Source organism: Eulemur rufifrons, chromosome 6, assembly GCF_041146395.1.
Source record: "Eulemur rufifrons isolate Redbay chromosome 6, OSU_ERuf_1, whole genome shotgun sequence".
Classification (NCBI taxonomy): domain Eukaryota; kingdom Metazoa; phylum Chordata; class Mammalia; order Primates; family Lemuridae; genus Eulemur; species Eulemur rufifrons.
The window spans coordinates 32,877,939-32,904,098 of NC_090988.1; the positions used below are offsets into that span (position 1 = coordinate 32,877,939).

At 34.1% G+C, this 26,160-nt stretch overlaps 1 protein-coding gene across 2 annotated transcripts in view; it reads right to left on the bottom strand.

Annotated features, from left to right (window-relative positions):
* The window catches only part of CNTN5 (contactin 5), a 1,139,291-nt gene that overhangs the window by 788,514 nt on the left and 324,617 nt on the right, over positions 1-26,160 (bottom strand). The gene's annotated exons all lie outside the window — the stretch shown is intronic.

Consider the following 26,160-nt stretch of genomic DNA (forward strand, 5'->3'; position numbering starts at 1 on the left):
AATGAAATACATTTGTTTTTTAAATAAAAAATGAAGGAAACTATTATCAAACAAGTATTGTGTTCTAGGCACTGTAAACACTTTGAAAAACTGCTAGGGAAATATAAAGTGGTATTTATTATAAATTTACTTATTGCCACTAATGTTCTGAATAACACCCTATCTCATTAGCTTCAGGAAAACAGAACTATTAATATTAATATCAAAAATAAAAAAGGATAGTCCTGTAAGGTGGAAAACTAAGCCATGAACTGTAAAGTAAATTAACTAACTGTTTTCTGATTAAACTATTGATCATATTAATATTCAGGCACATACATAAAACTAAAAAAAAAAAAAAAAAACTGCATTAACTACCCAGTATGGACATGGAGATATTCTTGCTTCATGAACATTTTTAGGAAAAAAGGAGGAACTAAATTTGTCCATGTGTAAATCAAAATGATCTTAAAACATCATATTAAAGATGCTAAAGACATATCTGAACTTACACACAGACCCCCACACCGCTCCAGGCGTAACAAAACTGAATTTTACCCCACTTTGTTTGAAGATACTCTGAATTTCTAAGCAACTTATGAAAATTGTCTAAATGACCCAAATTTCTCAAATTCCCTTTTCTAGTCTCTTTAAATCTTTGCTATAAGTTCATCTTAAATGATATTCTATTTTTAGGTCAAATGTTCAATAAAATAGAGAAAAATTAAAATAAGTAAGGGTTTTTAAATGAGCCTAAATTTCAAATAAAAATGTAAAAATTAGGAAGTCAAGTAATTTATATGTATATATAGGTGTACATATATACACATGTATGTATGTATATCTATACTACACTGAGCCTTTTGAAGTATTTACTCAGGTAGAATAAGATAAAGGTGATACATTTAAATAGGCATATTAATATTTAAGTTTTCTCTCCCTCTGAATGTTGGCAAGTAAGAAGTAAATTTCATATGTGCTTGTAAAAAAATGTAGGATGATCATCGAAGAAATGTATGTTAGATGTTTTTACACAATTTTTTGCTGACAAATAAGTGCACAAAGTGTGTAAATACAGTGAGATCAGGCATTTTAACACTTCACTTTTTCCCATGCAAGTGCCTTCTTTTTTAGCTCTGAAACAGGCTAGTTACTTAAACCTCACAATATCACCTAGGCCAGTATATTTTGTTTCTTTATTCTTTCCTTCATTTTCAGTACTGTCTTCTGACAAACAGGTAACTTCTGACTTGATATGATTTTATTGAAAATTCTATGTAGTAAATAAATGACCAATGTGTTTTCAATAAAGTTATTTAAAGTCTAATAGAAAAGGTTCTAAATAGTCCTGGTCCTTTAGTTTCCAAATTGAAAAAAACTTTAATACTACTGGCAGCCCTATCTTTTTCAGATAGAAAAATTAATGATCCATAAACAAGTACTTTAAGTACGATATTTAGGTCACTAGCTAACAACCGGCTTCCTAGAAAACCACCTGATATTACCCTGTTTTTAATTCTTTAATCTATGTAGCACTGTCTCAGGAAATCGTCTCTATATATACTACACACATAAACAGACATACACTTTAATGGGTAGAGCAAATTTCTGTTTGACCCATCACTATTAAATATTTATAAATTCATAATTTTCAAGCCTCTTACAAATGAGAAGTGACATCAATTTGCATTTCTCTTAGAATTCTAGTTTTGACTGTCAGCAAAAACTGACTTGTGACACTTATTGCAAAGTTTTTGTCAAAATGCCATTAAAATGTACACAGGCTACCACTATTTTAAAAAAATCAATATTTAAATATTTACATAATAAAGCACCAATAACAACAATTCTTTTGAGACTATGCAGCATCTTTCTGAATAATTCACTACAACTGCATGCAGATAAAAAGGAAAAAGGGCAGCAGCTTAAAATTCTTGAATGACTTCTAATTCAGATCCACCTGTGTTAGGATCAAAGAAAATATTTCCATGTTTTCATTTGTCTGAGCAGTTTGATGAAGAGATTTAGACATTCTTTTATCCAACAAGCCACTAGTGACTTCAATCCTTATCTGTCTTTCTTCTATTTATGACCTTTGTCTATATTTTCATCTTCAAAGCACTTTCACACACAAACATTAATTCTTTTGTAAATTACTTTATCAGTTTATTCCACTATTTTTGAACACTTACTATAAAAGTGGTACAGTGCTAGACACTATAAAGGAATAAAAATTTGTAAAGTCTTAACATCTTGTATAGACAGTGAGACATATGTAAGACTAGCCAATCACAATGCCACCCACATGGATTAACATCTTCCCAGGAATGGTACCCTTTCTACAACCTCAGTTTGTGACCATTCTCAGAATCATGTTTTGTACCATTTGGTTCACAGACTTGGGTCACAGACTTGGGTCCAGGCCACAGATTTCTCATACCTACTGGTTATATTATAGTCTATATCCTTTTTTCTTTACTATACAGGCTTGAACTGCAGGGGTTTTGCTTTTCCTGTAGGTGGGGGACAGATAGATTTCACAAATTAAAAAAAAAAACAAACTGGTTTTTAATGTTTTTGTTCTAACTTTTACTTTAGGTGTCACAGACATAGACACACATATTCCCAAGCACATAGACTGAGTCACACCAAATAATCAACATTAAAATAACAGAAACTGACATAAGGATACTCTAAGCTCCATCCCAATAATATCCACAAAAGTTCTATTTCTTTGATTGACACAAGTATACTTAAACAATAACCCTCATAGCTACAGGTAGCCTAAATGAGTCCAATATATGCCATAGAACAAGGTTAGCAAGGAATGTACTCAAATAACTACAACATAACAGAACATGTGAAAATACCATAAAAAAAAAGTAGTAGAGCAATTCTACTTAGGATGATTAGGGAAATATCCTGGATGAGACTGTGGCTGACAGAGGATTTGGTGGAGAGATAACACAGAGCATTTTTCTAAAATTCACTCCCTATTCCTATCAAAAGAAAAAGTAGGAAGGCAGGGAATTCCAAAGCTCATTCCAATAGTCTAATTGGGCTGGACATTGCTGGAAACACATATGAAGTCAGATCTTAAAAGAGATTAAAAATGACCTTAAAGTTTTTGGGGTTTTTTTTAATAACTATATAAATAGTTAGAAATTCTTTTATATATATATATATAAATTTTACTTATATATATAAATTTTACACATATATATGTAAAAGACACAGAGTTCTGAGTCAAGTTGTAAGACTATCATAGTATTTTAGAGCTACTAATCTGGTCAAAACTCCTTGTGCTAATACCCAAGTGCTTGCAATCACTCCAAGATTTACAGTTTAAATCTAAATCCTTGAGGAACCAATCTGAATGCATCAATTTATTTTGAGTCAACTTCTGGTAAGTTACTTTGGATTGCCTGAATCCAATCATCAGTAGTAAAGGGAAGAGGAGATGTTAGTTTGAGACTGCCCCTTGATCTGGGGCTGATAATTTGGCAGTTTCACATTGGAGGAAGTATGGGTTATGCCATAATATTACTTACATGTTCAATGCAAGAAGCAAGAAATGATGCTAGATGCTACATGTTAATGTGGGAGAATTTCATAGTTAACATATATGGGGGAAGATCCAGACAAAAATGTGGGCAAAGTAGAATGTGAATGCTGCTAGAGATCATTTTGTTGTTTGTATAAAGTTCTGATTAAAAACAATACAGAAAAGAACTCTATATATACTAATAGTTGTTAAAAGAGGTTAAGACAAGGTCACTACACTGAATTGTACTAACCAGAAATTATTTTCAATATTTTGGCACCCTTTGGGGAGAGGCAATTAGAACCCCACTTATAAATTGATTGCTAAATGGAAAAGAAGGTTTTAAAAATGCCAGCTTTAGAGTATAATGTCAAATACAAAGTGTGGTCTTACCTGCTCTGCTATGATATTGTCTAGATAGCGGGAGACTAAAACCGGTTCACCAAAGTCTGAGGTCTCTTCTTACTGAGCACACAGCTAACCACACTTCCCAGCCTCCTTTGTAATTTGGTGTGGTTATGTGATTGTGTTTTAGCCAATGGAATGTGACCCTGGACATATCTGGTCTCGTTCCAAATTTGCTTATCCATGCCCTTTCCCCTTTTGATGATCTTTTCAAGATCATCAATTCATTTTACCAAATATGAAACATACAGAAAAGGAAAAAAGAATGTTATTTAAGAATGGAAGAAAATGAAGAAGAAACATTATATAATAGTATGAACAAAGCTATTATCAGAAAAAACAAATAATCTTATGTAGGTTTTAACAATCCTGCCTAACTAGTGATTATCTATCTAAGGCTATCCAATAAATATCAGGTTATTAAGTATAAAATGTCTGATTTCCTTAAGTACTAAGTTTGATAGTTGGTATCTCTGACATTTCACTTTGACACTTCTTGTTTTATATTTATTGTAAAGGTACATTCTCATTCTTTCAAGTAGATGGTTTGGCTTCTGATTGTCTTTCAAAATTTTTAAAGCAATTTTTGTGAAGCCACAGATAAGTCAAAAATCAGAGTTATTTTCAAATATGAGTTCCACTGTAGAACCAATGCAACACAGACAGCTCAAAATATCAAAGAATTGTTTGGGAAGGGTGTGGCTAATGAATACACTACATTGATGGTTTGAGAAATTCCATTCTGGTGATATTAATCTTAAAAATAAGCCACATGGGCAATCTGAAACCAAGGTGGATAATGATAAGCTGAAAGCTGCACTGGAAGCGAATCCATTTCAACATATTTGGGAATTAGCAGCAAGGTTTGACGTTTCTATTTCAACAATATTGGACTATTTGAAACAAATCGGCAAGGTAAAGAAGCTGGACAGATGGGTTCCACGTAAATTAAATGACCATCCGAAGATAAATCATGTCGAAGCTTGCCTTTCTTTGCTGTCATGACATAAAGGTGAAACATTTCTATACCGTATTGTTACGTGTGATGAAAAATGGATAGTTTTTGACAATCACAAGCATTTAGCACAATGGTTGGATAAAGATGAAGTGCCGAAACACAGTCCAAAACTAAATATTCATCAGAAAAAGCTAATGGTGTCTGTTTATTAGTCTGAGGCTGGCATTATCCACTACAACTTCATGAAACTTGGTCAAATGTCTACTGCAGGCCGGGCACGGTGGCTCACGCCTGTAATCTGGGAGCACTCTGGGAGGCCGAGGTGGGAGGATTGTTTGAGCTCAGGAGTTCGAGACCAGCCTGAGCAAGAGCAAGACTTCATCTCTACTAAATAATAGAAAGAAATTAGCTGGATAACTAAAAATATATAGAAAAAATTAGCCAGGCATGGTGGCACATGCCTGTAGTCCCAGCAACTCAGGAGGCTGAGGCAGTAAGCTTGCTTGAGCCCAGGAGTTTGAGGTTGCTGTGAGTGAGGCCAACACCATGGCACTCTAGCTAGGGCAACAGAGTGAAACTCTGTCTCAAAAAATAAATAAATAAATAAATAAATAAATAAAAATGTCTACTGAAACCAACTGGACTAAATGATGAGGATGCTTGGGATGAAACAACTGAGAATGGTCAATAGAGACAGGCAATCCTCTTGCGAGACAAGGCTCCACCCCATGTCTCACAAACAATGCTGCTCAAACTACAGGAGTTGTACTTGGAAACTCTCTGTCATCCATTGTATTCACCAGACCTTGCACCAGCTGACTACCACTTCTTTCAGGCTTTGGACCATTTCTTGCAAGGAAAAATATTCAATTCTCAACAAGCTGTGGAAAACACCTTTGGTGATTTCATTGCCATTCACTCTCTAGGCTTATTCGCTGCCAGCATAAACAAGCTGCCACTAAGATAGTAAAACTGTGCGGATAGTTTAGGCGTGTACTTTTATTGATTGTACTGCTTCTTGTTTGAGATATAGTAAACTAAACTTTTGATTTGAAATTGGACATTTCATATTTAATGACCTAATATTTCTGAACGTTTATGCAGAAAACACAGTGATTAAAAAACCTAAGCTGCCTACTAGTGTTAGATATAATGGTATATAAATATTCCCTTAGTAAGATTTTTAAATATATAAAAAACTACTTCAATTATAGGGGTTCAAATCAAGAAAACAAGAAATTGTATTTTATGTTCAAATAAAATAGTTTGTATTTTAAATGTTAGTAATAATTCCAGTTGTCATTTCAGTTGTACAAGAAGTCATTAACTTAATAGGAAAATTTGAACAGAAAAACATACCCCTTTTAACTCAGCAGTATCCCAATAAACTTAATTCACTAAAAATTAGCTGCTGTAATTTATAAGAGCACTTATCAAGATGAATCACTTCTAGATGTAATTATCCTCATTTATTGAAAGTTATGGAAAAAATGTGAAGGAAACTTTTTTTTAACTGAAGGAAATGTGCTGGAGTAAATTAAATCCTCAGTATAACCACAAAAATATGAATAAATTCATTACTATATTCAATCATTTTAATGCTATAACATTTACTATTTTCTAATTTATTTGAATTATCTATATTGTTTTGTACATTTTATTTTTTCTTTCACCCACTTACACACTGATCTAGATGTTTTGTATATATTTTAAATACTGTTTCCTCTCCATCACCAAATGCTAGTATATTTCCTTGCATACATTGATTTATGAATCTTAATTTTTGGACAGGGGCAAGATGCATGTATCTCATCTATATTTAAATATATATAAACATAAATCTAGATTTAGATACAAGTGTGCAATATTTTTAAATGCCAAATACTTTTAGCCCATTTAAACAAGGTTTATTTGAAAATGGAGACCGTAAATTTTATCTTAACATATTTTTAGATTCAAGGTGCATATTTGGGCAGGCATGGTGGCTCATGTCTGTAACCCCAGCACTTTGGGAGACCAAGGTTGGAGGATTGCTTGAGCCCAGGAGTTTAAGACTAGCCAAGGCAATGTAGGAAGACTCTTTCTCCACAAAAAAAAAAAAAAAAAAAAAAATGAGTTAGCTATGGTGGTACATGCCTGGAGTCCTAGCTACTCAGAAGGTTGAGGCAGGAGGATCACTTGAGTCCAGGAATTCAAGGTTGCAGTGAGCTATCATTGCACCACTGCACTCCAGCCTGGGCAACAGAGAGAGACACTGTTACTCAAAAAATAAGAAAAATAAAAAGGGAGCATATTTGGTCACTAAATCCTCAATATATAAGTGACCTACATGTACATGAACTAGCGCATTAACTTGCTTCCTGATCCTATCTCTCCTCTCCGCCAACTGTCATCATAGCCATACTGGCCTTCTCTAAATTCCTTGAGCACATAAAACTTCTTTTGACCTTAGGACATTTAATATAAGCTTATTTCTCTCCCTTGGACATTCTTTATGCAAATTTTTACATGTCTAATTTTCATCATTTAAGTCATTCTATTTAAAAAGCAATCTTTTCACATACTACGTTCTATCTCATTTTCTGCTCTTATTTTTATACCATAGTGCTTATTACAATCAAAAGTTCAACTTATGATATGTATTTTTCATTGGTTATTTTGTTCAACACCTATCACCAGTTCTGTAGAGTTACAATATAATCAAAACACTTATAGACTGTACTTTGATATTGTGTGTAAGAGTTAGAAGTTAACACAACCCAGAAGTAGGCCAGTTAATGTGTAATGTTGATTTGTTACAAAAAAAAATGCCAGAGAAACATGCATATTCTTATGTACTTGTTTATACATAAAAACTTCTGAACTGATCCATAAAAATTAATGAATAGTTCACTATAACATGAGTGGGGGACCTCAAGGAATAAGAAAGTAGGACTTTGGAGGAAAATATATCACAGGGTATTCTTTATATATCTTCATGTTTTTGCAACATGCTAAAGAATAATATATTCATAAATTAAATCAAAGGAGTTCAAAAAATTATATTGTGTATATGTGTGTGTGTGTGTGCGCGCACGTGCATGTGTGTGTGTGTGAGAGAGAATAGGAGGAAACAAGAAATAAAGATGGCAAAAATATGTGTGTGTGTGTGTGTGTGTGTGAGTGTGTGAGAGACAGAGAGAGAATAGGAGGAAACAAGAAATAAAGATGGCAAAAATATGTCAGAAGAGCATTTAAATGACCCAGGATAGTGTAAGGAGAGCCCTGGCTCTGAAATCAGACAGCCAGGTCTCAATTCTTGTCCAACAATTACTGGCTGTGTGACAAAAAGCATGTGGCTCATAATCATTTTACTTTAGCACCTTCATTGGTAAAATGGAAACAATATACATGCTTCCTTATAGTAAACTCAGGCCTTTAGCAATCAAATGTTCTCACTAATTCAAATATCTTCATTTTACAAAGGAATTCCTGAGATATGTATTTAAATATAATTTAGCATTTTCATTATATTCCATTAAGTATTCTATGAATCAACCAGAATTTGCGAACTTGCGGTATATCCCAAAGGGGACCTAGAATTATTCATTTTTATTTGGTTATTAAGCTTCTAACATGAATAAACCTTTAAATGTTAGTTAAACGGTGTCCTAAATGGTGGTTTATAAGCATTTAATGATTTATAAACATTCTTATCCTAAATGACAAAAGCAGGATGCTATATTCTGCATTGAACACAATCTCATGTAAACAATTAAAAAAAAAAGAAAATACATTAGCATTGTAGTAGTATTACTTCATGGTAGTGACAATTTGGGAGGTTTTATAATTTTCTGTAGAGATTTTAATCTTTCAAATTCATCACTTTAGATATATTTTATGGCCATTAATTCATCACTTTAGATATATTGAAAAGTGAAAAAAGTACATAAAATGAGAAATAGTGCTTAAGTATCCTATATTATTGACATTAAAGTTGATTTCACATAACTTAATCAGACTATTTTGGAGTAGTTTCCACAGTTAACTTGATCATAAAATGTATATTTTTTAATAATAATATATGAAATCAAATGTTAGATGGTTATGTAAAGAAAGAAGCATCTTAGAAATATACAACAACAAATCCACCTATAATTCTCATATCAACCATTGCTAGTTGTGTGATTTTAAGAAAGTCACATATTTTTATAATTGAAGATCATCAAAATATACCTGGCATGGTTTGAGTGACTACTCTTTGACATGTAAAGTACTAGATCCCTGGGCCTACATAGCCTTTTACAAATTTCATTTTTAATTTTTTACTTTCAGAATTGGTGAAACCTTTGGAGAAAAAATTCAGGGTTTCTTTTGAACATTTTCTATGTGAGATGCCTACTAGGCATCCAAAAGATGAAGTTGAGTAAGAAGTTGGATATAGGTGGTTAGATATATAGTGGACAGACAAGCGCTGAGGTTGCAAATTTGAAAGTCTTCAGCCTATGGGTGGAATTAACACCATAAAGATAGAACAAAACCTCTTAGAGAGAGGTTATCAATAAAGATGAAAGAAACCCAAGATGAAGTGTACAGGAACTCAGATATCTATATGTTAAGTATATGAAGGAGATTTTGGGAAACAGAAAGAGAAGGAATGACTAGTGAAACGGGAGGAAAAAGAGTATGGGGGTAAAGGATTATGAGGATTATTGTGAGAGATGATAAAATGTTGAATTTGAGAGTATTTTGTAAATATAATGTGATATACATGTAAATTATTATTGTCTTCATTAGATAAGATAGGAGCACATTGCCAGAGGTAATCTGGAGGGAATAAAATTTTTTGGAGAACAGATCAGAAGAATGAAATATAAGAAGATGATATTTGTCAAAGAGAAACGCAATCTTGAGAGGAACACCAATTACTATAAAAGAACAGATGCAATATGGGGAAATTGTACCTTAAGAAGGACATTTTGAACTAATATTGTAAAGTTAGTGAGATTCAAAAGTAAGCTGTCTGTAAGCTGTCCAAGATGTCCGCAAACTAGTTAATGATCAGGACATTAAAACAGAGTTAGAGCCAAGAACATGATGTCCAATCAGTCTCATTGAGAATCTCAGCACAAATGATTCCAATCTCTCTGATTCTTCATTTATGCACATGTGAAATAAGGATAATTATAGCATCTATCTCATAGGATTCTCTATAGGAGTAATTAAAGTAATATTTGTAATATGCCTATCATAAAGCCCGGGACAGCATTTAATATGTAGTAATTGACATTACTGTCACCACTACCGTCAATTGCAATTCAAATCAGGTGCCTCTGACTCCAAAAGGTCTGTTCTTATTCCTTTAGAACAGCAAGACCTTTGGTAGCATTGTTAAAGAGTTCATGCATTAGTAGTATTTCATGACCTTAGAGAACATTTCCACACTGAAATGTCTATGAAAATTTGATGAAATTATGAGCCATTTTAAAGTTGAATTCTACCTTTTCTAATAACTATAAAATCTTGCAATTCTGAATATTTCTGAGACACAGAATTTCCATTTGTGTCTTTCCATATACTTCTTATAATGTCATGGCCAATATGCCCATGCCATAAACATGAGAATAAATGACCACCTCATTGAAGCTTCTGCATGTATACTATTCCCCAGTAAAGCATGGCAGTCCAGTATATAAGAAATAGTGTTGATTTGTTACAGACAGAATTGGCCCCAATATCTAATACTGCATATTATTAGTTGTACACTGTAGACTGGTTACTTGAACTGAGACTTAGTGTTCTCTCTGTTTGGCAGAGTAAGTAATGTCTATTTTCACTTACATTTTCAGCAATTAAGCAGATCCATGGGGCTAGGTGTGGGCAAAGTATTGAGAATTAAATAGTCATGTATCATTGCTGGCTAAAGCAGAAAGGGTGTGGGTATGAGTTTTAGTGTGAGCTCTGTGAATATTCTCTTCCTTGTCCCTGCTACTGTGTAGAACCCCTGTTGATAAACCAAAGTTAAAAAATTCCAGAAGACCTAATCCATGAATCACTTCATGGGCAACAGCCAGTATGCCACTTTAGATAGCAGCAGAATATTTTTGAGCAAGAAATAAACTTTTTTATTATTAAATGTAAGGGACTTGCATTTGGACATAGTTTCTTAACATCGCACAGCCATGGTATCTTGACAAATATACTTCTCATCTATGGAAAAGATGACAGTTCTGTGGGGTTGTTGTAAATATAGAGACAATGCACAAGAATAGTCTAGCAAAATGAGTATGTTTTCAAGAATGGTAATTATGAATACCACTATTAAGAAGAAAGTAAATTTTTTTACTCAAATCGCCTTTTGTATAATGAATATATTTGTCCTTCCAATATCACATCTTAACATTGTATTTTAAGAGCATCATTTCACATTTTAAAAGATGGCATTGATGCTAAAAGGTAACATAGAGTTATATACCAATAAATTTATCTAGATTTAAGCCACATAACTTTCAAGTGTTTTGACTAAATGGTTGAGATTATATTATTTGCTAAGAGATATATTAACTATAGTCCTAAAAGTGAATGTGAGATTAAATCTTAAATCATATATACCAAATACTCTTGATTACTAGTTTTGCTGAGAAATTGAGGAGTATGGTGCTCATTTTAATTAAGAAATTTTTCTTGAATTGTCAAAACAACATGTGTAGTATAAATACGGGTCTTCTAAATATATACACCATTTCCACAGCAATTCTGGGCACCTGTTATATGGAAACATGCTTCTGAAAATGAATAATAAAAACAAACACAGCTGTTAAAGACAAATTGCTTTATCCAGTTACTATCAGTAAATTTCCAAAGTTCCTACTGGTAAAAAGTTATTGAACATGATTCTGATTAGAGAAATTTTATCCTATGTTAGAATAAACTTGCCTTATGTTATCAGTTAAGATAGACTTAAAAAAGTGTGAGAAAATTTGATTATTGTAAAGACTTCTGAGCATAGCAAAGAAAATTAAAAGCTATGCATCTTACTTTCTGTTTCATGGCATCAGAGGAAATTATTTAAATGATTTACCTGTACTTACAATATACAATATATTTTGGACATTGTTTCATAAAACAAAAACCTCCAAACCTCAACTCAGTATATTTAAGTAGACTTACTATGCTAATTTAAGCATGGAATATTGCCAGTTTCCTTACATCATTTTAAAAACGGCAAAATGTTTCCAAAAGAATGAATTCTATATATTGCTTTTTCAAAAACATGCTGGATGACACTGGCATTGGATCAAAATATATTTTTTCAAAATTTTTTCCCAACATTGAACAGGAAATTAGGGCTGTGGTACCAAATGCATCATACACTCCTAATCCTGCTTCATTCACTGCCTGCTTTAATGAGGTAATTAAATGATAAAAAAAAAAAATTATACCATCTGTCTTTTGGCCTAAGATTATATGTATCTAGGCCTGGAAGAGTAATCTTTATGGTAGGTATGGAAGTGAGCACATTGTATCACTGAATATATAACAAACAATAGTAATAATAATAATGGTAGTATTTTGGGACAAGTCCTTTTTGATCTGCTTCTTTGCTTTCTGATATAGATTTTCATTTCTTCAGTCAATCACCACCTGTTTTAGGTAAGTACCAAAGAAACATCATTCATGTGCCATTAAACATAGGGGGATTTATAATCATTGTTTAAATTTCCATCCCCTCCTTTTAAAATTTACTTTAAGAAACCACGTTTCATAAATCAAATCTGTTAGCATCATCAGCTGTCCTATATTGATTGAATTGACTTCAGACTATTTTCTCATTTTAAGAATCATACAAGTTAGAAAAGTATCTTCAATGTCTTGAATATTGTTGCGTTATTCTATTTAATAATGGTACTCATTGAAGGTCGAATATTAGGCTTGATGACTTAAGCAATACTTAAATTAGATACCTATCAGGCAAGATTGGAAATAAACATGAGGACACCCTTCATGCATTAAATTAAAAGAAAACATAAATATCTTTGATACTAAGCATATCATTGGAAATATGAACACATTCAGATTTACATTAAGTGATATGTTTATAATAATAATGGAGCCTAAAAGTCTAACTATAACACAGACATACACACACACAAACACAGACCAGAGTCTTCTGTTTTACCAAATAAACAAGGAAAATTACTATCATAGTCTTTACTCTGTTCCTTCTGAAATCAGTCAGTCAGTAGCAAAACCACTTATATTTCTGACATCTTTTTCTGAACCTTCTCTTACCTTCTTGTTGTATGCAAGATCTGGTTATCCCCAGAGGACCTCTCTTTCTCTGCTATGCTCTCAAGTGATCACGTTTTCTCTACAACACTCTTCAGAGCACTTGGGCTGAGAGCTGAGGTAAATGTCCTCTTTGCTTCTCATTGCTGCTGCTAGAATTTTAGTCTTCCATCCTCTCTGAAAAGTTCCAGCTTTAAAAGTTAAGCCATCGGCCTATACTGCCCACTAAATTATCTTCTTCTGGTAGTCATTTATACTTGTGGAGTCACAAACCTCATTCTTAGAACATTTAACTTCTAGCTAATGCCTTCTCCCTCCCACAAGAATCTTGATTCTTGACAATATCAGTGTCAAGGTAGTGAACATTGTAATAGCCTTGCTTCTCAGTTCCATAACTGCCTTTACTCTAACCACTCCATATTATATAGTGCATTATGTCATCACCCAGAAATTCATTCCCTTCATCATAGCAGCTATATACATTCCTCTCTCCAAACTCCACCTTCTATTTTCTAGCTCACTTATTCTTTACTGATTCCAGAGAAACCTCTAATCTATTGACACTAGCAGCTTCCCAATTTCGCCCCTGTCCACCTCTCACCCAACTGAGATATTATCACTCTTTATACGGACACTTCCTTGAAAACATTCTCAATATATTCTCTCCTTGTCCCCTCTGAAAAAGCCCCAACTCTGGTTACATCCTCCACCTAATTACTCTTTTCTGTATCTGAGCAGTTGATAGTATCTAGAGATAATACCATAATTTTCCAATTCTATATTCTTAATTTATATCTCTTGATTTTCTCCTCCAAATTTACCCCCCCACACACACATATTTTTTCCATGTAAGTGATCGGCACATATACATATATTGGCTATATATATACATATATATATAGTTTTCCATACCAAAAACCTTGTGGGCATCTGCAATGTCCCTCTTTCTCTTCCATCCCACATAATATATCCAGATACATACAGATACATACTGCTTCTCAACACCTCCACCATCATTACCTTGGTCCAGCCACAATCCACTGTCACATTATTGGGATAGTCCCTTATCATGCCTTCCTGCCATTCCTGCCACCTCCCTACAGTCTATTTTCCCTGCTGCAGCCATAGTGATACTTTAAAAAGCTATACCAGAGTATGCCTTTCTTCTGCTTAAATACAGTAGTCCTCCCTTACGTGCAGTTTTGTTTTCCATGGTTTCAGTTACCCATAGGCAACCACAGTCTAAAAATGCTAAAAAATATAATAAAATAAAATAAAAGCTCCAGAAATAAACAATTCATATGTTTTAAATTGTGCACTATTCTGAGTACGGGGATGAAATCTCTGTGCTGTCAAGCTCCATCCTGCCCGAGATGTGAATCAATTCTTTGTCCATCATATCTGTGCTGTATATGCTGCCCGCCCCTTAATCACTTTGTAGACTTCTCTGTTATCAGATCATTGAATTTCAGTATTGCAATGCTTGTGTTCAAGTAACCCTTATTTCACTTAATAGTGGCCACAAAGCTCAAGAGTAGTGAGTTGTTATAATTGTTCTATTTTATTATTAGTTATTGTTATTGATCTTTTACTGTGCCTAATTTATAAATTTAACCTTTTCATAGGTATATATCTACAGGAAAAAACATAGTACTATATATAAGGGTTTGGTACTAGCCATGGTTTTATGCATCCACTGGGGATCATAGAACTTACCCCTCAGAGACAAGTACAAAACTTGTACTGCAAGTTTTTAGTATTATTCAAAATCAAATTATCTGTTAAATGGTCTAGAAGGCCTTAAATGGCTTTGTCCACCCGCTTCCCTATCCCCCACATACCCTGGTCCAAGTTACTACTGTAATGCTGCCTCTCTGAACCTGTCATCTAACCTTGTCACCCAAAGCCTGTACTATAGACAAATAGCATTGGCATCACCAGGGAATTTGTTGTGAATATAGACATTCAGACCCCACTCCACGTTCACCAAAACAGAATCTGCATTTTGAAAAGATCACTAGGCGATTCCTATGCACGTTAAAAGTTTGAGATGTACTGATGTAAGTATTATGAATATAAGAATAAGTACAGATTAAAAATAAGAGGCTTAATTGTCTTTGTTGAAAATAGGGAAGAGATTTCCCTCCCTTCCCTTTTTGTTAGAAACTTTAACTTAGAAAACTTGAAAATATAAGTACTTTCTCTGTCTCTTTGAAAGGTATAAGAATCTTTTTAGAAACTAAATAAAACTTTTGCCAACTTTGTAATCTAGAAATGTCTTTCTCAAGAACCTGGGAGCCATCTCTTTGAAATGTAAACATTAAGGAAGATAACACTCCTACCTCCCAGTTAATGTGAGAGGATAGGCTTCAGCAGCTTGCTCTAAGTTGCAAGTTTAACTCTTGTCATAAAGATAAGAGAAGTTTGTTTTCTTCTGGGTAAAGAAATGTAGTTGACATTGATAGTCATCCCAATTACCAGGTAAAGGTAAGATGAAGTATATGTAACAAATGGTGCTGTCAAATCCTCTTAGCAGACTAGCTATCGTTTATCTTGAAAACATACATGTAATATGCATCTGCTAGGCCAGTAGTCCCCAACCTTTTTGGTACCAGGGACTGGTTTCATGGAAGACAATTTTTCCGCCACGGGGGGTATAAGGCTGTGTGGGCAGTGCTAGGCTTGGGGACCACAGTGCTAGGCTATATGAAAGGGTGTGATTTCTTATTGTTTTTGCAATCTCTTAGAGGATTGTCTGTGATCCCATCGCTTTCCACTTCAATTCTTAACACAAAAGTGTTTTCTTTCTCTGCTACCTTGTAGAGAAGATTTCTGGGTTGAGAGAAGATTTTGTTTTTAATTAGATCTCCCCAATATTTGTAAGTCCTACCTTGGATGTTTAGGGGATGCACTCATATGTCTGCAAAATCCAAAACTTACCTCTTGTTCACTCTACTCTTAGCCATACTGACTTCCTTTAAATTCCTTAAACATTCCAAACACTTTACACTGCTATTTTCTCTGCCCGAAAAACACATCCCCAAGATGTGGCTCATCCCCAAGATGAGTCTCACTTACTTAAGAATATTGTCAACTTGTCAAAGATTTCATCTTCCATATTCTATTATTTTAAAAAACCCTGTTTATCCCCTTTGTTTCTGAATTCTCCTTCCTTCTAAAAATCTAAAGTAATGTAACTGTCCTTTGTTTTGTTTTTCACTAATCAAAATGCAAACTCTGTTAGGGTAGAAATTATCTTTCATTTTTTCTCATCTCTATCTATTCCAGTACCTAGAACAGTGCCCCTTATATGATATGTATACAAAGAATATTTATAGACTAGTCAGTGAGTTGTCATTTATATGAAAGTGTTGATGCTAATCAAATGCTTTAAAATATTTAGTTTTTCACTTCAAAAAAATAAAACTATAAAGCCAATTAACCTAGGCTATGTAATATGATGATTTTAATGACTGCCAGTATTTAAATTATTATTGCAAAGTAATATGTTAGAAACAAATTAAACCTTTTGTTACTTGTTCTCCTTTCAAATTTCTGTTCATGATTCTTCCATTTGTCTCCTTTCCTAATCCAGATTTTCACCTCTCACTGACTTCATTGCTCTGATGACCTCAATCAAAAGGCAATTACCTAGTGAGGGTGGCAGGTAATTATTCCTATCAAGTAGAGATTGAACACACCTGAATAGACAGCTGCAGTTCTTTTTAGGATGACATTATTATCACAAAATTTGACTCTGAAAATTTGTGATGCATGTAAAATCTATGATAAGTTGTTGAGTTATTTGCAATATTTGTAGGACAGCTATTTTTTCCACTAAAAACTATATTTCTAAAGGCAAATTTAATAAGGCAGTAAATTGGATCCAGAAAAACTAGAAGATTTACTTGAATTTCAAAATTATATTTACAAAGTAAACAGCACCCTGAGCTAATTTTACTGGACTAAGAAAATCTTATCAAAATGCCCCCAAAATATATAAAGTCCATAAAATTCTTAAACATGCAATAGACTCTCACCCAGAAATGGAAAAAAAAAATCAGTCACATAATGGCAAATTATTTTCATATCTTGAGTTTGTCATAAGCCAATGTCACGGCACATAAAGCACATTGGAGATTTGAAGGTATGAGAATTTTTTGATATGAAATCAGTTCCATATGGGGAGTTTCTAAGGTAGCTAATTGCAACAGGGAAGGAGAGAAAATGCTTTTGTTCTTGAATTCTGTTGCTATTCCTACAGCTTCCTTCCACAAAAAGGATGTACAGAGCCAAGTATTCTTCCCAGTTCCCTGGGTAGCCTCTTTAGAGTGAAATTAGAGCATTGGTGATTGAATTATTTTCAAAATTTTTTCATTATCAGTAATTATCTTCTGTTCCTTTAGTACTACAAAAAAGTCTGTAAACAGATCTGAGGTATTTTGTCCACTTACATATCCCCAAAGCTTACAGCAATGCCTAGCACACAGTAGACAGTCTATAACTATTTATTAGGAAAAGAAAACTCAATGAATAATATAGATCCTGGATCACACCCTGAATGTAAAAGAAAGCTCTTCCTATCACTATGTAGCTTTGAGTGCTCTTTCTAATGAAAAGAATCTTTCTGATGAAAAGACACAGTTATAATTTCCAGGCAATAAGGGAGAGAGGTAGGAACGAATGAAAACAAGGTGTCTGAAAGAGGGGTCCTGCTATCCTGTAGCCTCGGTACAGAAGCTGCAATTCTATACCAGTGCAACTGGGAGTAGAGTTCCCTTTATGTGGACAACAAAGGAGAGGAATACTAAGAATTCCCCAGTTCTCTGTTCTCCTGAGGGTAAAATTCAAGTAGGAAATGGGAAATGCTACCAGAATTTTATTTCAACCAAAAAGAGAAAAGTTCTTCTTGCCAATATTTTCTTAGTAGTCTATTAAGCTGCCTTTGATTGACTGCTTTCAATATATCAGGCATTCAACAAGGTACTTTTTCATCATAATCTTATTTAATCCTCTCCACAACTCAATTATGTAAGCATTATTATGATCCTTTTCAGACAAGGATTCTGAGGCTTAGGAGGGTTCTACAAGTTGTTCAAGTTGTAAAAGGCCCAGAATTTGAGCTCTAGAAACTTACACTTTTTATGACAACAGTGGAATTGTTTTATTTTTAATTTTTTGATGAGTATGACATCATGTATGTGAATTCTCATTATGCATTGCCATTGCCATTAACACTGAAATGCCTTGTTTTTTACGTTAAGCTAAAATTTATAAAATCTCAGTGATTTCATGCACACTAAAAAAATTAATATTTATCTAAACTATGACATGCAGTTGAAACATCTTTTGGGGGACAACCTTTTCCCCAGATTTTTTTTTTTTTTTTTTACTTATTTTTTTTTCCAAATACTTATCACTGAGGTAATTTTTCTTCTGGCAAAGGATACTAGGTGACTGGTTGTTCAAGTTTCACCAAAAACAGCATTTGAACCAAACCAACATACCAGTCAATGGAGTCATAGTTTTGCAGACTCATATCCAGGGAATTTATAATTAAATAGAGGGTTGTACTAAATCACCTCTATCAATCTTTTAGCACTAGATTTGTCTGGTTCCCTAGCACCTTGGATTTACCCTGACTGCAGCATTTATTCTACTTTATTTTAATTATCTGTCTCCCTTATTAGATTGAGTGTCTTGTAGTCAGAACCTCCATCTTGTTCACTACCATACTTTCTGTGAAGATGACCATGTTTGGTTCATAGTGTTTGTTGAATATTTATTAAATTAGTAAAATTAATTAAGAGGACTCTAACAGTTATACAGAGAAGTAGTTCATTAGGGTATACGAATAACAAGACTTTATGCAACTGCTTAATTGTCAAAGGAAATATCAAAATAGAAAGACTGAAAACAAAAATTGCCAACTTACATGACTTTTTCCAGCCTTCAACCCCACCCCTACTGCACAACCCAATCTACTGTAAGTAAAAGATACTATTTAAAAACTGGGCATGATACATATCATTCATTAGCTACAGTCCATATAACTCTGGCTTAGTATTGTCACTAATTTCATTGCTGTCAGGCTCTGTATTTAGCACTTCAAGCCCTAATAAGCTAAAACAACCAATTAGCCCTTCTTGGCACAGCATGGTTTCAACATTCATTTGAGTTTGTTAGAGGATGAAAGCGGAAGCAACCACTTAACCCAGAAATAAAGAATTGCAATAAATTGTAAGACAAAAATTTCTTTAATGATGTAAAGCAAACCTCTCAACTTCTGAGAAATTCAATTTGTTTCATTATCCTTTCAATCAATTGACAAGTATATCCCAAGCTCTAGAAAATGAGTGAGGTCACCACTTGAGTGTCTTGCTCTATTTACATTTCTAGAGGGTGCAATTTACATCCACTGCAGGTTAAATAACATCCCTGGGGCTATGCAGTGCTGCTGCTCTGATATAGGTGATGACGGTGGCAGGATCTCTGCCCTCTGTGTAGTTGATGAGATTTTCTCATATGTAGGGGGTGGAGAAATGTGAATAAACTTTGCTGTTTACTTTGGCACTTGCTTAGTGGTAAGTACTCTGCTACACAGATACTTGATGTTCTTTATCATGCATTATCTTCCCATTCTGTAGTTTGAGGACACTGAATATTGGAAGGCATAAGTAAATTGGCAAAGCTAACAAAATGGCATGTATTAACTCATATAATTCATCTGTTTCCAAAGCTTGAACTTTTCCACAATTCACATAGGTAATTTTGGAATGACTGAAAAGCTTATATGTCATGAAGTAGAATGTGGACTTTATCTGGAGGCAATAGGGAGACAAAAAGTTTAATTCACGTTCGTGACATGATTCAATAGATATTCCAGAAAAATAACTGCCAAGAGTAAGTAGAACAGGTAATGGGTGTAATTTAGGGAAAAGGCAGCTGTCAATTGTATTAGTGTCTTGGGAAGAAAGAAACCCCAAGCTAGTCTTTCTAATGGCAGTTGATATGGCTTCCAAAATGAAGTGCATCAAGTTAGTAGCAATAATCAGGAATCATTGTTTGTACCAAATGCCCCTAATAAGAAAATTAATTTTAGCTGAAGATCAATAATTTCATTAAATGTTCTCTACATGGAAAATTCAGGGATGAGAAGCAGACAGAAAGCAAAAATACCTGAATGTCTAAGCATTAGGAGGGTCTGCCAACCCCAGATCTATTTTAATACTGGGAAAAGGACTATTGCATTCCTCCTAAGAACGTTTAGCAAGTGTCCTTTCCCCTAAACCTAAAATATACTAAGGAGAACCTTCTTGGCATGCATTGTTAGATCTGTAGTTCAGAAGACAATGAGGAGAGGGAAATATTTACAAAATCTTTTATAGTGCCTTTTTTTTTTTTTACCATGTGAGAAATTGGAGGCATGCAAATGATTGTTTCCATTCACAGCTGATAAACATTTGCAGTTTGCAGTATCAATTCCCCCTTCAGAAACTGTATCTAAACCTGAGAGCTTTTAACACACTGTTCTCTCCAGGTCTTTAATGGTTTAATGTCAACTTGCATTTTATTGTCTTTGCTTGCCCATGGATCTAGTTAAACAACACAAGAAACAAGCCAAAACAAACAAAAGATTCTCCTCAATTTCTTTCCCACTCAGAATAAACCTAACTCCATACATTTTTAAAAGTTGTTTTCAGATTGGTTCTCTGTTTTTTTTTTTTCTTTCCATTAAAAAACTAGAAATTATTTATTTTTAGCAATGTGGCCATTCCAATAGAATTCTTTCAATATTCTTCTCTAATATTCTGGTTGAAGTTATATAGAAATTAAAAGTATAATCTTGGATTAACCTTTGAAAGATTGACTTTTCTAGCATTATTGTAACCAGCAGGACTATAAGAGCAGGGCATTAGATGCTTTAAAAACTTTTAACAGTTTAATCTTCAAACTACTCTGTAACCAAGGGTATATTTTCATAAATCTAAAAAGAGTTGTCCAAGTCAGCATAATTTAAGTTTTACAAGAGTAACTTCTCAGAGATCACTGTTTAAGCATGAAAGTTTTCTAATGGTACCACAATTGAATACATCTCATTACACTAAATTAAGTGTTTCAACTTATCAAAATGAGAATAAAGTCTATTAAGTCTAACAATATCTAATGATGGTTTTAGTATTCAAATAATATGATTTATAATTTATGTTTGTTAAAGATTAAAAGTAATAAATAACAAATCCACTGGTGACATCATGAATTTGCAAAACAATGGAAATGAAAAGAGTTCCTGCCTTCAAAGTACTTTTAACTGAATATACCTTAGATTTTCCAACTCAACTTTTTTAACTTCCTAGATAATAATACAATTAATATAAAATTTTAGGAACAATGGAGCACTTCAACTCAACACAACAGGAACAATAAAGTCTATTAACACAAATTTATAAATAAGACAAATTCAACCCCTTATAAAATATATTTTATGCATTTCTAGCAAAAACTTAACATTAATAAAAATTGACCGTATATTATGTATAATGTTTTATTGGGCACTAAGTGTAGAATGAAATATTCACTTATGTCATCATTTTAAACTTGGCTATTTCTTCCCTGGGATAACCCAATGCCCAATTAAAAATGTGTTTTAATTATCAGTGTACTTTTAACAAATCAAGCTTTGCCTGCCAAACCAATGAATGTGTTTAATCAGTCTAGAAACTATCACTTTAAAATTAAGCCAAAACTGTCTAATACAAAAAAGACTTACCGAAAAAATAAAAGACACATAAAATATATTTTCAAGCTGTTATTTAACACATTAGGCTAATTTTTGTTTTTTACTTGAAAGAGCTGTAAGTTAAAAAATAATTTTAAAAGATGATTCATTAGCACTTTCTCTGTTAAGGTGACAGATTTTAAAGTCAACACACATTTGTTGTTAGACTCTAGTTTGGATACATAGATAAATAGGTCAGTTTCTGCCACTTGGAGTTTAAAGCCTCATAAGCAAACACTTTCGAGTACAATATAAGCAGTATTACAACGTTTTTCATGCAAAAGGATATATAATATTAAATAAATTACCTGTAATTACTAGTGTATATGAATTAGGCTGTCCAATAAAAGACCAAAAATAAGTAAATAAATAAAGCCTTGATTTGTAGCTTTTGCCAATAGTCTCCACAGTATAAATACTCCTCCCCAGGCTGACTCCAAGCTGCCAATGAACTGTTACTGAACTTGAAGTTGGGAAGAGATTCACACAAAAATGAAAAATCAGGTTTGGGCTGGCTCCAATACACTATTGTGAGCTTTTATATGGCCTGATTCTGTTTTAATAAACTTAGGTTTTTGAAAAAAAAAAACATGGACCAAATCAAGAACAGAATTAATTGACTTTTTGAGTTTGGACAAGTCACTCAAGTTCTATGGGCCTCAATTTCCTTCTTTATAATATTCTTTTGATGTCTCCTACCATTCTAAATTGTTGAAGAATTATGTAGCTTACAATAATGGAAAGGGATGATTGCATAATAACTCATTAACTAGTTCATGTTTTGGAGGCATTGTTGGATCTCAAAAAACAATATAGCAGAGAAAAGGCTTCAGAAGCAGCTTCTCTCTGACTTTTTCCCTGCCCTCTGTCTTTCAGCCTCATTGTCCCTTGAGGCAAGCTATAGAAAGAAACTAGAACCCCTGTCTTCCAAAGCGAGTTATAGAAACCATAATCCCTTTTGCTTAAAGCCAGCCATAAAACCTAAAATTATTACTCTTTCACCCACCTTTCTGTGTAAGAACTAGACATAAAGAAATTCTCTGACCTACCTTGTTTGATTGTAGGTCATAGGGCCCCCAATTCCAGAGAAGGTCCTGCCCTATACCAAGAAGGAAGGAATACTGCAAAGAGAGGCCAAGAAGAATCTGAATTTGCCTTTCTGGATTTCCCTTCTCAGTCTATTACTATTAGATCATACCCTTTCTGAACCTCTCTACATGCTATCCCTGCTTCATGGAACCTGAGAATAAAATCAGAAAGCTTTTCCTGTATCTTTGGGTTAATCTGAAGGCTCTCGTGTCATGTAAAACTTTTTTAAAAAATAAATCTGTTGTGCTTTTCTCTTGTTAACCTGTCTTTTGTTATAGAAGTATATCAACCGTGACCCTTATGATGGGTAAGGAAAGGTATCACACCTTTCCACTCCTACAAATCCACAGAATTTATCTTTTCCCATGCATTGTTGACATAATCCATCAGACCAAATACTTTGAAAATTCCAATATTAAGTTGTCTATTTTTTTGGAGATTTCTTGAAAAATAAAATAGTTCAGACATAACATTAAGCCAAGGGCAATTTAAAACTACTGACAATGCCATCTTCTAACTGCTTCTCTTCCCTGTTAAAATAAATCAAATATCCTTACCCTGCCTACCCCTTTGATTGCTTATCATTGTCTCTTCTGTCACTCACTACAGACACAAAGGCCTCCTTGCCATTCCTGGATCATAGCAACATTACTTTAGTCTCAGGGTTTTGGACACTCCTCCCTCTACCTAGAACACTAGATATCCACATGTCTTAATTGCTCCTGTACTTCAGGTCTCTGCTCAAATATCACATTAACTAAGAGAACTGAGATGAGGATCTGGCAGGCATTGCTTACCTGAGTCAGGAAGTATCGAACCACCCTGATCAAAACAGGATGGGAGACAGGACAGGTTCCAACCAGTTAGAACCAAGATGGAGGAGGAATCAACCAGAATCCAATGCTTTTTGATCTTGTGGTTTCATTATACCCTCATTACCATAACATCTTTCTAAGGAAACCTCCCACGCCCATCAAGAAACTGATGACAGGACAGCTCTGGATTGACCACATTTAGTCAGAAGGTGGCTTTCACCCTAATTCTAGGCAAATACCACCCCTTTCCAAAAAATAACATGAACATTTCTCCCTTTGTTTATCCCATAACTAAGCTGTTGCTTAAATAAAGGGACTAAAGGAACAATGAGAGCTGTTGTCCTCCACATGGATAACTGATCTCTACTCTGTCTGAGGAGTACATAAATTCTCTTTCAATTTCACTGTCAGCACACTCCTGAATTCTCTCTAGCACGAAGCCAAGGATTCCCTTGGACTTCAAGTCAGCAGTCCCCAACCTTTTTGGCATCAGGCACAGGTTTCATGGAAGACAATTTTTCCATGGATGGGAGTGGGGGGATAGTTTTTGGATGATTCAAGAGCATTACATTTATTGTGCAGTCAAATCTTTCTGCTAATGATAATCTGTATTTGCAACCACTCCCCAGCACTAGCAGCATCACCCCAGCTCCATCTCAGATCATTAGGCATTAGATTCTCATAAGAAGCATGCAACCTAGATCCCTGGTATGTGCAGTTTACAGTAGGGTTCACTCTCCTATGAGAATCTAATGCCACCACTGATCTAACAGGAGGCAGAGCTCAGGCAGTGATGCAAGTGATGAGGAGCAGCTATAAACACAGATGAAGCTTTGCTCCACTGCTCACCTCCTACTGTGCTGCATGGTTCCAAACAGGCCCTATACCAGTACTAGTCTGTGGCCCATGGATTGGGGACCACAGCTTCAAGTGATTCCCAGCATTGAGAATTACTTTCCTGTGACAGAACCCCTCAAAACACCCCTCCCACACCTCTACCACTATCCATCCTGCTTACTTATTTCTATTTTTCTAGCTAGTCTTTATGAACCTCATGGCATATAGTAAATATATTTGCTTATTTTCTTTTCTTTCCTACTGTGTCTCCAGGTTGCAGAGCTTAGAAGAGTTTCTGGCACTCAACAGGTAGGTACTAAAAGCACACGTGTGTGCACACATATATGCACACATACAAACACACATACCCTTTTCATGAGGCAGAGGAAGAGCATTACCAATATACACTCATTTGAAACTTTTCTAGAATTTTAATTGAATTTATTCACATAGTGATCCAATGTTGCAATATAAATATAATTTTTAAATTGTTTTCTCAGTGGTTGTTCAGCTGGAGCTAATGCCTTTTAAGACATAGCTGGAGAGAAAGATAATATATAACAGGTTTCCTGGTCCACAGTTTTCTGGGGGGGAGGAGGCAGAATTTCTCTTCAAATGTCAACTAATTAGCACTGACATACTTGGGATCACTAAAGCTCCTCTTTTTTTTTTTTTTTTTGTATCTACTTGTTGAGTAAATAGAAGATCTAGTTATTTGTATTAAATTTGTTTTCTAGCTCAACAGCCTGGTTTTTGGCTGGCCATAAGTGGATTTGTGAAAGATGTGTTGACATTTAATTTATGCATAAGCAAAAATCAATTTATTCTAGACAGAAAGCACTGGTTTTGGCAGAATAGCTGAGATTATAAATACAAGGGTTTGTTTTTTTTTCTTTGCAGATGGTGAAGTCTCTTACTATGTTACTTTTTCCAACTTTATAAACATTTTATAAGAGAGTCATGGATAGTATATAGTTTTAATTGTCAGTACAAGAAAGACTTATGAGAAAAAAATTGGATTTTAAAATAGGATTACCAATATTTTATCCCTGCCAAATACCTTAGTAATAACTTGTCATATTGTCAGTTACCCTTTGACGTACCAGGATATTTGTGGCTAAGTCCCTTGCTTTTGGAGTGGTTTTCTGCTATGAACTAATTTTCCTCTTCCTTGTCCTCTTTAAAGTTATACCTCCCCTATTAATATTTTGCTCTACATATTTTCTTCAGGATGCTTTGATGTAGATCCACTTGCCTGCAGAGAAACAGCAGAGGCAGACGCTAAACTGACTTCTGAGTTGTCACTTTAAAGAATAGTGAAATAAGAGGTTAACAAGGTGCAAACAGATAAGCTGTGTCATTGGTCTTAGAATCCATCTGCTGCTGCAGTTTATAATAAAGTCATAAAGTCAAATTGTGTAATTTGTTGTTGATGTCTGCCTGCTGATTTACTTTGGGTAATAAAACAATTAGATTAGTTATACTC